Here is a 13594-nt window from a genome sequence, read left to right on the forward strand (position 1 = left end):
GTTATTTATGAGCGATTCAAACATTTCACTATTAAGATATCTCACCTGATTTAGACGGCAAAGTCCATTCAAACATTAATTTTTAAGATATTTCTCATGTCTGAAAAGTTGACTCATCCATTGCAAAAACTAGGTGTTTGTCAACCATCGGAATTAAAAATGGCAGATGGTAAGAAACGTCTGAATCTTCAAAAGTGTCTGAAAATCTGATTAATGTCTGAAAATTCCAACCACCGTTTCTGTCTGAAAATAACGATAGACACTTTTTGTGTCTGAAAAATTTCAGGTATTTATTTTCAGATATTTTCTGTGTCTGAAATTCAGTTATTTATGAGCGATTCAAACATTTCACTATTAAGATATCTCACCTGATTTAGACGGCAAAGTCCATTCAAACATTAATTTTTAAGATATTTCTCATGTCTGAAAAGTTGACTCATCCATTGCAAAAACTAGGTGTCTGTCAACCATCTGAATTTAAGATGGCAGATGGCAAAAAATGTCTGAATCTTTAAAAGTGTCTGAAAATCTAACTGATGTCTGCAAATTTCAAACACCGCTTGTGTCTGAAACTCATGTCTGCATCTTAATTTCAGACATCTTGGTGTCTGAAATTGAAATACCTCCATTGATTCCGACACATTTTAATGTCTCAAAAGTGTCTACAAAATCGTCCCAAAAGTATTTGATAAGTGTCTACAAAAGTGCCTGAAATTCAGACATTAGTTCTCGCAGTGAATGATTTTAATGCTGAATATCGGGAGAATGTGCGAAGAACGTTATCAATGGTTAGTCAGTGAAATAATGCCAACAAATTACTCATGCATCCAAGTCAATTTCACGGTGGTATGAAAGGTGCTGTACAGGCGTGATACTATTGAAGTGTACAAATGCATCCTTGCACCTCGTTGAAACTATCTAATGGACATTGATCGATTTACTATGGAATCGATTGCACCTGGCATTCACGTCAATCATCAATGCATATACTCATATACTCATGGATTTTTCTTATCCACGCCCCAGGGGGGATGAAAATAATTTTCATGAAAAATTCCTTCGGCTGACCTCAATATTGAGGCATTCAAGTTATCACTGGCTCCGACCGGGCTCCCGCTTTACACGTATTTGTCGTGCCAGATATCTGAGTCACAATCGATCGAGCGCTTTCGCAAGTGGAGCGCAAAGGACCGTTGTTCCAGACGATGGGATCCTCTCAGAATCTCCATTTCTCATGTTGTCTGGTGACAAAGGGAAAAGTAAGCAGAGATGCTGCCTACTTCTATTGCCGATATACAGTGGTGAAAATTTTTGTCTGAATTTTCCGTGCCAAATTCAGGAAATTTTTTATCGTGTTCAATTTCCACTGAAATTTCACATGGAGAGAAATTTTTTAGAAAAATTCTAGTGCTAGCACGGGAAAAGAAGCGCAAAGTGACGGCCAGGAAAAAATTCCAGTGCCGGCACTGGAAATTTTATTGGGGAAAACGTGAATTTTTCCTCGTATTTCTGTAAAAATTTCACAGAAATCCCCAGAAATTTTACCAGAAATACCAAGAAATTTTACCTCAACAGCACCAGAATTTTTCACAGCCGTGCAGGAAATCCTGGTATTGAAAATTCAGAATTTCGTGAAAAAATCAAACAGAAGCGTCAATTTCCGTTCCATTTTCCCAGAAAATGAATAGAAAACCAGAAAATTCTGGTAAATATCAGTATCGAAGTGGTAAAACAGTTTAAGTCAACTCATCTCCCAGTTGAGTTTTTGAGGAATATTTCCGAATCTAAGATTTGAGCTCCCCTAGAAGAATTGTACTCCAGAAATATCAAGAAGGTGTTTCATACCTCGAATTTTTCCCTTTCCATGTCCACTTGACTCTAAATTTCAATGTTTCAAAATTCTATTCATTAAACAGAAGTATTTTAGTCTTGAAATAGTTAATTTAACAATCAACAGTGACTAGATTACGTAGTTTTCATAAATGTGTCTGTTTAAGTAAAGGAACCGCAGTTCAATAAATCTCGTACGTTAGGGGAGGATGGGGCAAAACGGTCCGAAAAATGACGGTCATTTCACATCCCTAGTCAAAGCCCGAATCATTGCTCCAATCACTGATTTTTGCAAGGAATTTCATAATTGAAAATTCAAATGGCACCTGACCATAAAAACTCAATTTTTACCTGAAATTTCAAGAGTAATTTTCTCACAGGGTATTATTCTCCAACCCAAGGAATTGATCAATCAATCACTCACCGATACAGTGACAAAGGAATTCACTCCAAGATTGAAACACCAATACATAATCTGACCTGGCTTTGTTCTCCGGTCCTTCGCGTGTCGTATCTATCCCCCGATGTCGGGTATTGAGTAACTCTGCTTTCACTGTCGCCTACCCGCGCAGCCCTCCGTGTTAAATTCTTGTAGCCAGCTACCAAGAACCCGATTGCTGTTAACCAGACACTGGTTCTAGTCACTTCACAATCTGACACCTTGATTGCACTTTATCCAGTTCGATATTCGCCGAACGAAAAGCAAAATCTCAAACAAACTTAGACCCTAGGTAAACGAACGAGTCATTCACTTTTTCTACGCGTAAAAACACTCATCACCGGAGAAAGGAAAAACGCAGGGTGTTGGGATGGCCGCGAAATACCAACAATGAATGACCTTGAATTTAGCAGAGCGGAAACAAAACGCTCAAGCAATGGCGTGTCCCCGGCCAACTAACAACTTTCTCCCCGTGACGCGTTGTCTCGAGTATCGAAGCGTTCGGTATCTAGGTGAAACATAAATATACAAGTTAAGTTGGGTATTGTAACCAACAATAGTCCACTGCTGTAGCGCCCTATGGTTTTTATGATGCAACTGTGGCAAATCTCCTGAAGGTGTATATCATTTTTCCAAAAACTCAATGTTTTCAGAAAATTGAATAAACGATTTTTTTAGGATAGGATTCATCTCCTAATTGATAATTGTCTTGAACTGTTAGAAAATCGGTGGAATTCAATATTAAAGTCTCTGATTCATGATTCACTAAATCGAAGCTTTTAATATTTTCGTGAGAAGACCCGGTAAACCGCGATTCTAACCTCGCTTCAGCTCGGTTTGATCGCGGTTTACGGGCCTTCTGACGAAAAATTGCATTCATCACACGGTCCAAAAGTATTTTCTGACGAATGTGATTACAGGCCTCGCCTTCGGCTCGCCTACAAAGCCACATTCGTCAGAAAATACTTTGTAGACCTTGTGATGAAAATAACTATTTTAGTCATTTTCTCATGTTCTGACACGAAAAAACCAATTTATGTCATTAGGTCCGATAAAGCTTCCGGCGGTAGCTGAATTTTTCTCGTCAGTTCTAATCAGTTTTTTTTTACGGCTTGTAGTAATCGCGGTTTTCGGGCCCAACGACATAAAATAGCGCATATCACACGGCGATAAAAGCATTATCTGGCGAATGTGGCTTTATAATCCGAGCCGAAGGCGAGGATTATAAGTAATGTGTTAATATAGCAACTCCAACGAATTTTTCGAAGAAGCTGAATTATTTCGTCATCCAATATAAATAGAAATTGAAATCAGGAAAGAAATTAAGTCGAGACTCAATTAGGTAAATAACTTGAAGGAGGGGTGACTGGGTCAAATTTTGGCCTTTGTGGGGTTCATACCAGCCGCGTCCCCGTCCCGAACCCTGGGTAATGGTAAGTGCTGGTGAAGCTTGATACTTTGAAAAATAAGTGCTTCACTACACGTTGAATTTATATGAACACCTCATAATTGAAATTTCATAAACTGCTTTTAGAAGGGAAAGCGCAGAAAGGTAAGTCCCGTACATCTACATGAGCATCCACGTTATCAAGTGTGATATCTCAAAGGAGGTTAAATTCATTTATAGCAACTAGGTTCCGACAAAATATACGTCAAATTACTTCAAGTTCAATATAAAAAAGTTGATATTTACCTATCAGTATTCCGAATGAGTAGGAGGTGCTATTCTACCTAATTACCGGATTATAATCACATTCGCCAGATAATACTTTTATCGCCTTATGACATAAGATACTATTCTTGTGGCAAGAAATTCTCACTTTATCATGAAATGTTCACGTTCAAGTCCCGAAGACTTCACCGAAATCTGACATTGTCTGACACATTATCCGGAATTCTTGTCCCAAGAAATTCCTCCTCAAGAGATGAGATATTCAGCGCAAGAAATTAGTTTTGTGTAGTGTAGTAACGAAGAATATTCGATCTAATTCTTTCTTCTTCAGATACTACCCAACTGATGGTGTGAAAAAATACCGATTCTCTCCTCTCAACGAACCCAATGACGATAAAAGAAATCCTTCCACAATGCTACATATAAGGCAGAGCGATGAAAAATTGAGTATTCATGTGAATCAAGTTGGGACAAGCCCACACTCCCAAACGGTACTTCCACAAACCAGATCAACAGTTTCTCACAGCTGTAACCTGGTAACGGATACACAAGCAGGACAACCACCTTAGGAAGATTCATTTAACGTTATTGAGAATATTTTCCCATTGCCAAGAATTATTCTACTGTAGTGTGGGGAATATGTGTAGAAGACATTAGTGAATTCCCACCTATATTATATACGAATACCGGAAAATACAAATTGTGTGTCTCGTGGGCTAGCTGACCGGCTACCTTCTGCATGAAAGCCGCACTTACTACCCGGGGAGGGGGGGGGGAGATGGCAAATAGCCAACGATGACCGTACGAGATAACATTCAGACACATAATAACTAGGTCGTTGCTGCTTCAGACTGGTCTAGGTGTACTGTTATTGAATGGGGAATTCGTTTCATTGGTCAGTGTTAATTCGCCGATTATTCTCGTAATTATCGTGTTATCACGACTAAAGGCCACATTTTTTATCGAATCCCCTGAAAAAATTGTCTGAAACTTGTAATTAGATGTAAGTTTAAAATTTAAGGCCCAGATGTACTATCTTTCGAGCGTTATCTCGTTTTTTTTTCATCTTTCGTCATCTGAAATGACTTTCGATACGTTATTTTTATTGAATATTTTCTCCGTCCATCTTTGGTCCGCTCGCCCTATTATCGAATGGCGAAATTGGTTCTCTCTTGCTCAGAAAAACAGATCCTGTTCCAAAGTATAGTACATGTACATTGAAACAAAGGGACGTGGTTTCACCTTCATTTCAGACGCTCTGGTACCCGGATATATCCACGGTAATGCTGCGCATGGATTCTTCCAGTGAACTCGTCATCCAATCCCACCCCACTCTCACTCTCTCTTTCTTGATTTTATGTCGTCCCCGCCATGAATTTGTTTACGTCTGATTCAGGGTTGCAATTCAATGTTGTAGCGACATAAAGTATGGCATTAATTTTGAGGATTGGTCATTTTGTGAGGAATAAAGCTGATTTTTCTTTCCATCGGATGGGCAATTTTCGTTGGACAGAGGGGAAAAATAAACGAGAGATACTCTGACGTTCACCCCGAGACGATACAAAATGGCCTGCCTACGCACCTGCTACAGTCAAGTTACACATACGCTCTATATGTATAACCCTCCATATACGCAGAAGGGAGTTATCCGGAGAGTAGAGGGGCGTGCGCCTTCATTCGACTCGGTTCTTTCTGCAACTTGGCATACAACTCTTATCCACCTTCCACACCGCAAGTCAGTCCGTCTGTATCTGTATATCAGTACCCTATACTGCAACGAAGAGGGGCACATGAATGCGTGCCCTAGCAGCCTGACTAGAGAGAGAGAGAGAGAGAGAGAGAGAGAGAGAGAGAAAGTTCTCAAAAAGTAAAAAAAAAGAATTAATCGAAGATTAAAAATTATTCATTGATGCTTCACTCTTCAATCTCTTAATTCTCTTTAAGGCATTATCAATATTTATAAAACACCTATGAGTACGGGAGGGTGTGCCTGTACCGCTCAGCGAGTAATACCGCTCACCCGATTTTCTCCACAACCATCAACTTGAAAATTTCTTTCTGTTCCTGCTCATGAAGAATTTGATAATAGGATGTGATTGTCGGAAAAATTTCACTTTATTTACCACTTTAAATATGAAAAAACACGTAACGAAGTTTTGAGGTCTTTACAGTGCAAAATTTGTGGACTTGTAATTAAGGTTTTTGATAGTTTCAAACGCTGAATTCTCATATTAAACTGTGGTTATTCGATTCGCGGTACTTTCACGCGTAATTTGAGATCAACTCGAACTCAAAACTCCACTCATGTCAATAATTATCAACAATTTTGTTGACGCCGAGCGGAGCCGGTAATACCGCTCATAGGATCGGCTAGGTAGTTGCTCGACAGCACTCGAGTACAGGTTAGGTTGCGGCGCGAGCGATACACGCAAAACCCTATGAGCGGCATTGGAATCGTGCCGAGCGGTATTACCCGACGGCGGGTAGTACCGCTCAATAGGCTCTCTCTTTTATTTTCAATCAATTTTGTGGATTCTAAGGAGAATTAAGTCTCCACACTTCGAGAATAACGAGTTCGATGATTAAAGAAGTCTCACAAAAACGTTTTTCATACTCAAGTTGAAATATAAAATATAAAACTGGCATTTCCCCTGAGGTGAGCGGTACAGGCACACCCTCCCCTATATGAAGTTTAATAAATTCGATTTCTTCATTTTCACAACAAATAGATAAGCGCGCGCACAGCTCTAGTAATACGTTAGTTAAAAGAGAATTTGTCTGAGCTAATTATTTAGTCCATATAATTAAAACGTTTTCATTTACAACTCCTATCCACCTTCCACGCCTCAAGTAAGTCTGTCTATATCTTCGTATACATACATTGCAAGGCTATACTGAATGCCAGCCCCAACAGTCTGACTACATACGGGGTTTATTCTCTTTTTCTCATTGGAAAATTGTGAAGGAAGCCAGTGATATTTTGGAGAGGGGAGAGGAGGGTGTGGTGAAAGATCAATTGATGCAATAGAAGATGGTACACGTTGATGAACAAAAGACCTTGGTCTCACGATTCAAGAAAATGAGGATCGTCTTTCAGCTGCGGTGGAATTGAGTAATCCAATTTGAATTCATTTGTAGAGATTCGTTTGTCTCTGCTATCCACAATTCATCTGTTATTTTTTTTTCTCATTCATTTCGTCCTGCTGAGGGACTCACAAACAGCGGAAATGTTCTCCAACTCGCTACGTGTAATTGATACCTCGTTAATTTTTATAGCGACGTTATAAATCATTAATTCAAGCTTTATATTGTGATCTGGTCACCGTGTCACTGATGTTTCAGTACGTGACAGAGCCCTCAATTGAATTGAATACGAAGAAGTGAAAAGAGAGGAGCACAAATTGCAATTAACTGAGCAACTCACGGACCCGTTAATTATGGAACCACATTGTTTCTTCAATAGGACACAAGGTCGAGTTGTGGGGTTATTTTTAAGTTGTAATGAAAATAAAAGAGGCACTTGCACCGAGAGAAGAACGAATAAGTTCTCGAACAAGTCTTATTTTTAAAAAATTAAATTGTTTGATTTGAATTTCAAAGTGTCGAACATGAATAATTTTCCTGTTTTGTCTTTTCAATAAAAACGAAATATTAGACGGCACCTCTTCAGAATGAAAATATCTCTTTAAAGGGAAGTTTATCGGCGAAATGATATTCTTCATTTTTGTGGTAAAATTGATGTGAACGTGAACATTAGAGACTTATCGAACGATTCAATTGTATTATTCAATACCTCAATAACTATTGATCCGATTTCATTGTAAAATTTAAAGAGAGCAATTGATATAATAAGAGGGAAATTGTTCCTGTATTGCGTATAGTGTAGTTATTTTTGTTAATAAATTAGCAATATGCTTCCCAATGGTTATTTTGCTTATTTCTTTCCATTGTGTATTATTCATAGCCCATTTTATTTTCTTGAGTTGAATTAATTTTTTTCCAACTAATTGTTTTAGATTTTCCACGCAATGAAATTCCAAAAATTTCAGAAAATTTCTATGAAATATTATTAAGAATATTTCATTTGTACATAATTGAATTGAATTTTGTGATAAAATTGATGTGAACGTGAACATTAGAGGCTTATCGAACGATTCAATTGTATTATTCAATACCTCAATAACTATTGATCCGATTTCATTGTAAAATTTAAAGAGAGCAATTGATATAATAAGAGGGAAATTGTTCCTGTATTGCGTATAGTGTAGTTATTTTTGTTAATAAATTAGCAATATGCTTCCCAATGGTTATTTTGCTTATTTCTTTCCATTGTGTATTATTCATAGCCCATTTTATTTTCTTGAGTTGAATTAATTTTTTTCCAACTAATTGTTTTAGATTTTCCACGCAATGAAATTCCAAAAATTTCTGAAAATTTCTATGAAATATTATTAAGAATATTTCATTTATACATAATTGAATGCATTCGAAACATCACATTTGAAGGAACCATCAGAAAGCGAGTTTTCCGGGGAATTCATGAAAAATTCGAAAGTTCTAAAAATTATCCTAAAAATCAAATCAACCGAGACAGTTATTGTAACCATCTCCTAACTTCGATATAGTCGCATAGAAACAAACATATTAAGCTATGATTAAATTCATTTCAAGCGCAATATCCACAGATATCTGCGGAATTCTGATTTTCGAAAAATACGAAATTTTGGAAAAATTTCACAGAAATCAAAATAACGATTATTGCTATCGCTTTCATCTTCGAACTCGGTCAAAAGGACATCCCAACGAATTTTTTAAGCCGCCATTCAATGAACTCAGAACATTTTTTCAGTTATCGTGTTACAACTAAATTTAGAAAAAAATCGAAAATTGAAAAAATGAATCAATGAATTAAATTTTGATTTATGGCGATGAATAGGGCTTGGCGATACCTTCATTTAAGAAAAAAACAATTGAATTACATCGATTCATTAGCGAGAAACTGCATGTTTGCACTTTTTGCATCATAATGTGTCGACATAACACAAAAAATCCAAAACATAAATTTGACCGATTACAATGCTTCCATTCGGAAGCAAAGAACCTTTTCTCATCAAATGAAATGTCATTGTTCTATCATTGATTCTTACACGATGATTTAAAAGCTCGCGATTTTTTGTTCCCTCAAACAATACCTGTTTGAGGAAAAATATTTGTTTTCTCAGAAAGTGACGATAGTAGCGGCACCGCTCGAATGACGAATTAACGAATAAGATTAATTAATAACTACAAATTTCAACTTTCTACTTGGCTAATTAGCATTTATAAAGGAAGAATGGAAAGTCCGCACGAAAAAACCGGAAAGCTTATTAATTAATATTTCAAGAACGAGGGGAATAGTGATAAAAAAAACGAGTTGTCGTGACTGAGAGGGAGAAAATGGAGAGAACAAACTCGAGGGAAAGAAGTGTCCGGGCTTTTTACCTCCATCAGCCAATAGTAGTACCATTGTATTACTTTTTACTAGACGGCGACAATCAATTTGAAGAGCGAGAAATGAGAGACCCTTGCAGCAATCGAATTAGAGCACAACCTGAAATTTTTTCTCCCTTTTTTATTCATCGGACAATTTAGAATGAGTTGATGCATCTTCCTCCATTTCATTCCACGTGATTGCACAAATCCAATTATTGATTATCAACGTCTGCTTCTGAAATAAACTCGTCGATTTGTGATGCAAGATGCTATATCCTACCGGAGGAATGAAAAAATTGAGACATTAGATGACCACACTCGTAAAAAATTATCGTTTGTTGGGTAAGAGGTTGATCCTTCCACTGCAATTGAGGAATAATTGCCAATGGTATGCTCAGGGCTCTTTTGAAATTTGAATGAAAAATAATCACTTGGAAAATTACAATGGAATATATCAAACGCTGGGTACTAAGCCATGAAAAGCGAGCGGTTAGAGATGATGATTGACTGTTCTAAATGGTTCGATAAGAAATAAATCTACTGTGTCAACACTCGACCGAACCAGATTAATTATCAGCTTTGAACAATAAAGGAAAAAAGAGCGTGGAGGGCGATTGCCAGGGGAAAAAGTATGGAAAACTCTGGGACTTAACCACTGCCTTTCATTTGTGTTTATCGGAGTGAAATACACGCTTCCAATGAGAGCGCTGACCTGCAATAATAATTCCCACTCGATCCAATTATCATGTCAAAGTATAACTGATTCGATCCCAATTAAAATCCAATATTCGAGGGGGGAGGGGGGATCGTCCTTTGTGGAAAGAAATGGGTGAGAAATTGGTGCTTGATAGGACTCGCAGGGATTCCGGACGGGTAATTTTCCGGATTTTTATCCACTTTTGTGGAGTAGTTGAACGGAAATTCACAGTTTCTACTGGATTTTCAATTTTTAATAACGAGAATCTGATAATGACCTCCAAAAAATTGAAATTTGAGTGAAGAAATTTCAACTGTGCAGTTGACTAATGATTTTGGGGGACAGTGATATAGCAGGAAGATCCTTACTTGATATCCTTACTTGAATATTCAATAAAAACATGAATATTGCAAACCAAATTCTTCTAAATTTTCAATTAAGGATGTTTAGCCGATTTCTTTTCATGTTCAAGGAAAATTCTATAATTTGTTTGGCTGATAGCAGAACATATGAAACTAACTTCTTTGATGTTGAAAAAATTAATCGCAAGTCTCGCCAGAAATAAATAAACAAAGTTTTCATTGTACACGGGCTCTTATGGGATTTATGTTGAAATTTATAATTCACCTACTACGAGACTCTAAAAATAGAAATAAAAATAGAAGGTAATGTGCAAAACTATACTCAGTGGAATGGCCAGAAAAAAATTTGGGGTACCGCGCAAAAGGAGGAAATATTTGAAAGATTCTCTCATATAAGCGCATGTTAGCGCATGCGTTTGGTGCATTTTGTCCACTCCATTTCTAAATAATAAACGTGGTTTGGTGGATTGAAATTTTCATCAAGATGAAGAGAATAACTTCATCTCTCAGTTGAAAAAAAAATCAATTTGTTTGAATAGTTGCAATTTTGGATAAACATCCTTAATTGTTCATCAAATATTCTTCATTCTTGATGATTTGTTTCATTATTAATCCAGCAAAATCTTGAGAAATATTACAAATTATTGAGGATTAACATCATTCAATTTTCCTAATCAAAAGGAATCAAAAGATCAATTATTAATTACTCATCAAATATTTTTAATTCTTGCATTAAAAAATCTTAACATTCTTTTTCTTAGCAATGAAGAAGAACGTGAAAATTAATTATTAATTGCTAACAAATATCTTTAAGTCTTCATGATGTATTGTGTTGATGATATTATAGCAATATCTTAAGGAATATTATAAATTTTATTAATCCAATTGAAAATTCAATAGTAGGGGAGAGTGGGGTAAAATGGACACTTTAGACTTTTTTTTAATTACTCATAACGCAGAAACAAATTCATCAATGGAGCTCAGTGTAGGCTCATCACAAAGGGCAAGAATTGTTCTTTGCATTGAAAAAAAAATTATTAAATTTCATCACAATTTCAACCTGTCATTAACATTTTTAAAGAAGTCAAGTGTCCACTTCACCCCAACCTCCCCTACATTTAACAGAAAAAATTTCAATGTGATAAAAATTTCACCCGAAAATTTGTAACGGTGATTGTTGATTCATCTTCAGGTGAATGGAATAGAATTCCATTTAAGAAAAACATAATAAAGTTCCAGTTTCAACTAAAAATTTAATGAAATTGTCAATTGTGAGCAACACGCGCACCACAATTTCTCAACTGACACGAATATTTAATAAAAACATTCGATTTAAACTGATTTTGCCATGAAATTTTAAATTCCAAAATTCCTTCAAGTTCCGTCGTTGAAAAAAAATAAATTAAAAGTGCTGCAGTGCACACCCTACATTTTCCCCATACCCCATTTTCCCACGAAACTATCAATAACTTCACTTTTATAAAAACTATAAAATATATTCATCTATATTAGTAACGAAGTGGTAAAACCGTACAGGTCAATTTTGGCTATTGGCCAGTTTTCAATAAATATCTCGGAATCCAAGGGAGATAGCAAAATATTTGTGATAACGTTTTCTGTAGAGCCGATTGAGAGCTACAACAAATGTCCTGACAAAAATTTCGCTACCTCCCTCAGATTCGTAAATATTCTCCAAAAACTCAACTGCGAGACAATTCGACTTGAACAGTTTTCCCACTTCGCTCCTGATATTCTCATTCCTCTAAAAATCCCAAATACTCTTGACATGACTCTCCCAGTAGGTCAAGAACACCAGATACTCCCAACATCCCCTCGCCCCCTCCCCCGGCCAACGTAAAACCTAAAAAAACCCAAACGTTACGGAAAACTCATATCGCATCTCGTATGTGCATTTATATCGAGGGAACATCGAAGTGCACAGACCCCTAGCACGTCACCGTCCTTGAACCACCGTCTCGAATGTCAAAAGTACGTAAACCATGTTGAGAATCCCCTATTTGAACGGCTGAAAGATTTTTTGCCCTCCCCCCGTCGCCGTGAACCGCATAATAATATAAGAACAATGTCGAAATAAAAAAACTCGATTCTAGGAGGTTTTCATGTATTTGCCATTTTTTAGGTTTTTTTTTAAATCCCAAGGATGGCGGTCAGTGAATTCTCGGGAAACCGGTGCCGCGCCAACGTTCGTAGCACACAGAGCACTGTTCGAAACAAGTTTACTCCACTACCAATTCTGTAGGCACTGGCTTCCCCCGGTTTTCCCTCGTATTTTGTCAATATAAAATTCATTGCTGTGAAGAGTAATGATAAGGTACTCACCCTAGATACTGGTCGAGAGGCCCCGGAGACGGGTCCAGGAGCTCCGAATGTAATCAGTCCACTCCAGAAACCGAAGGATTATCATTCACCACAAAAGCATAACAATAAAATCACTCATTAAAACCCATTTCACCGTTCATCGATACCCCAACACACGAGTCAATCGTTATTGTTTATTTATTTGGCATTAAACGATTACTGTCGGGGGAAACAAACGTGAGCGAGTTGGGTCCTGCTCCTCTGGAGATCACTGACCAATTTCATCGAGGACTGACGCGACACTGAGGGGAGTTCGGCCGCAGGTAAAAACACAACCGGCTCTCGCTTGACGCTCGGCTACTTTCGCCGGCGCTCGGCTCACTCGAACCACCGACTCGGCCCCCCCTTCGGCGAGCATATACGAAAGGGTATACGTGACTTCTCGAGAAATGTTACCAGGACGAATATACGTGGTACTGCGACAAAAGGAAAATGCATCATTCTCTTCTGCAATGTCTTTTTCCCTCGTAACCCTTCCTATTTAGGGTTTGGGTTGGGCTTTGGCTTGTGTCAAAGGACTGTGATGGGAAATCGAAAATTATGTGACGGAGGATTTGGCTTGACAAAAAAGGGAGTAGGGAGGTTGGGGTAAAACGGACACTTTTGACTTTTCTTAAAATGTTAATGAGGAGCTGAAATGTTGATAAAATTTAATAATTTTTTTTTCAATACATAGAACAACTCTTTCCCTTTGTGACGAGCCTAAGCTGAGCTCAATTGATAAATTTGTTTCTAAGTTATGG

The 13594-nt window shown here is 37.3% G+C and overlaps 1 protein-coding gene across 1 annotated transcript in view; it reads right to left on the reverse strand.

The window, feature by feature from the left end:
* Nucleotides 1–13075, reverse strand: part of LOC107037826 — a 113099-nt gene extending 100024 nt beyond the window's left edge. Inside the window, exon 1 of the mRNA XM_015256590.1 lies at nucleotides 12813–13075. The gene's annotated coding sequence lies outside the window, so the exon portion shown is untranslated. The remainder of the gene's footprint in view (nucleotides 1–12812) is intronic.
* Between the last annotated feature and the right edge of the window lie 519 nt (nucleotides 13076–13594).

This window comes from Diachasma alloeum, unplaced genomic scaffold (genome assembly GCF_001412515.2).
Source record: "Diachasma alloeum isolate Michigan unplaced genomic scaffold, Dall2.0 Dall_scaffold_00271, whole genome shotgun sequence".
In the NCBI taxonomy this organism is placed as follows: Eukaryota; Metazoa; Arthropoda; class Insecta; order Hymenoptera; family Braconidae; genus Diachasma; species Diachasma alloeum.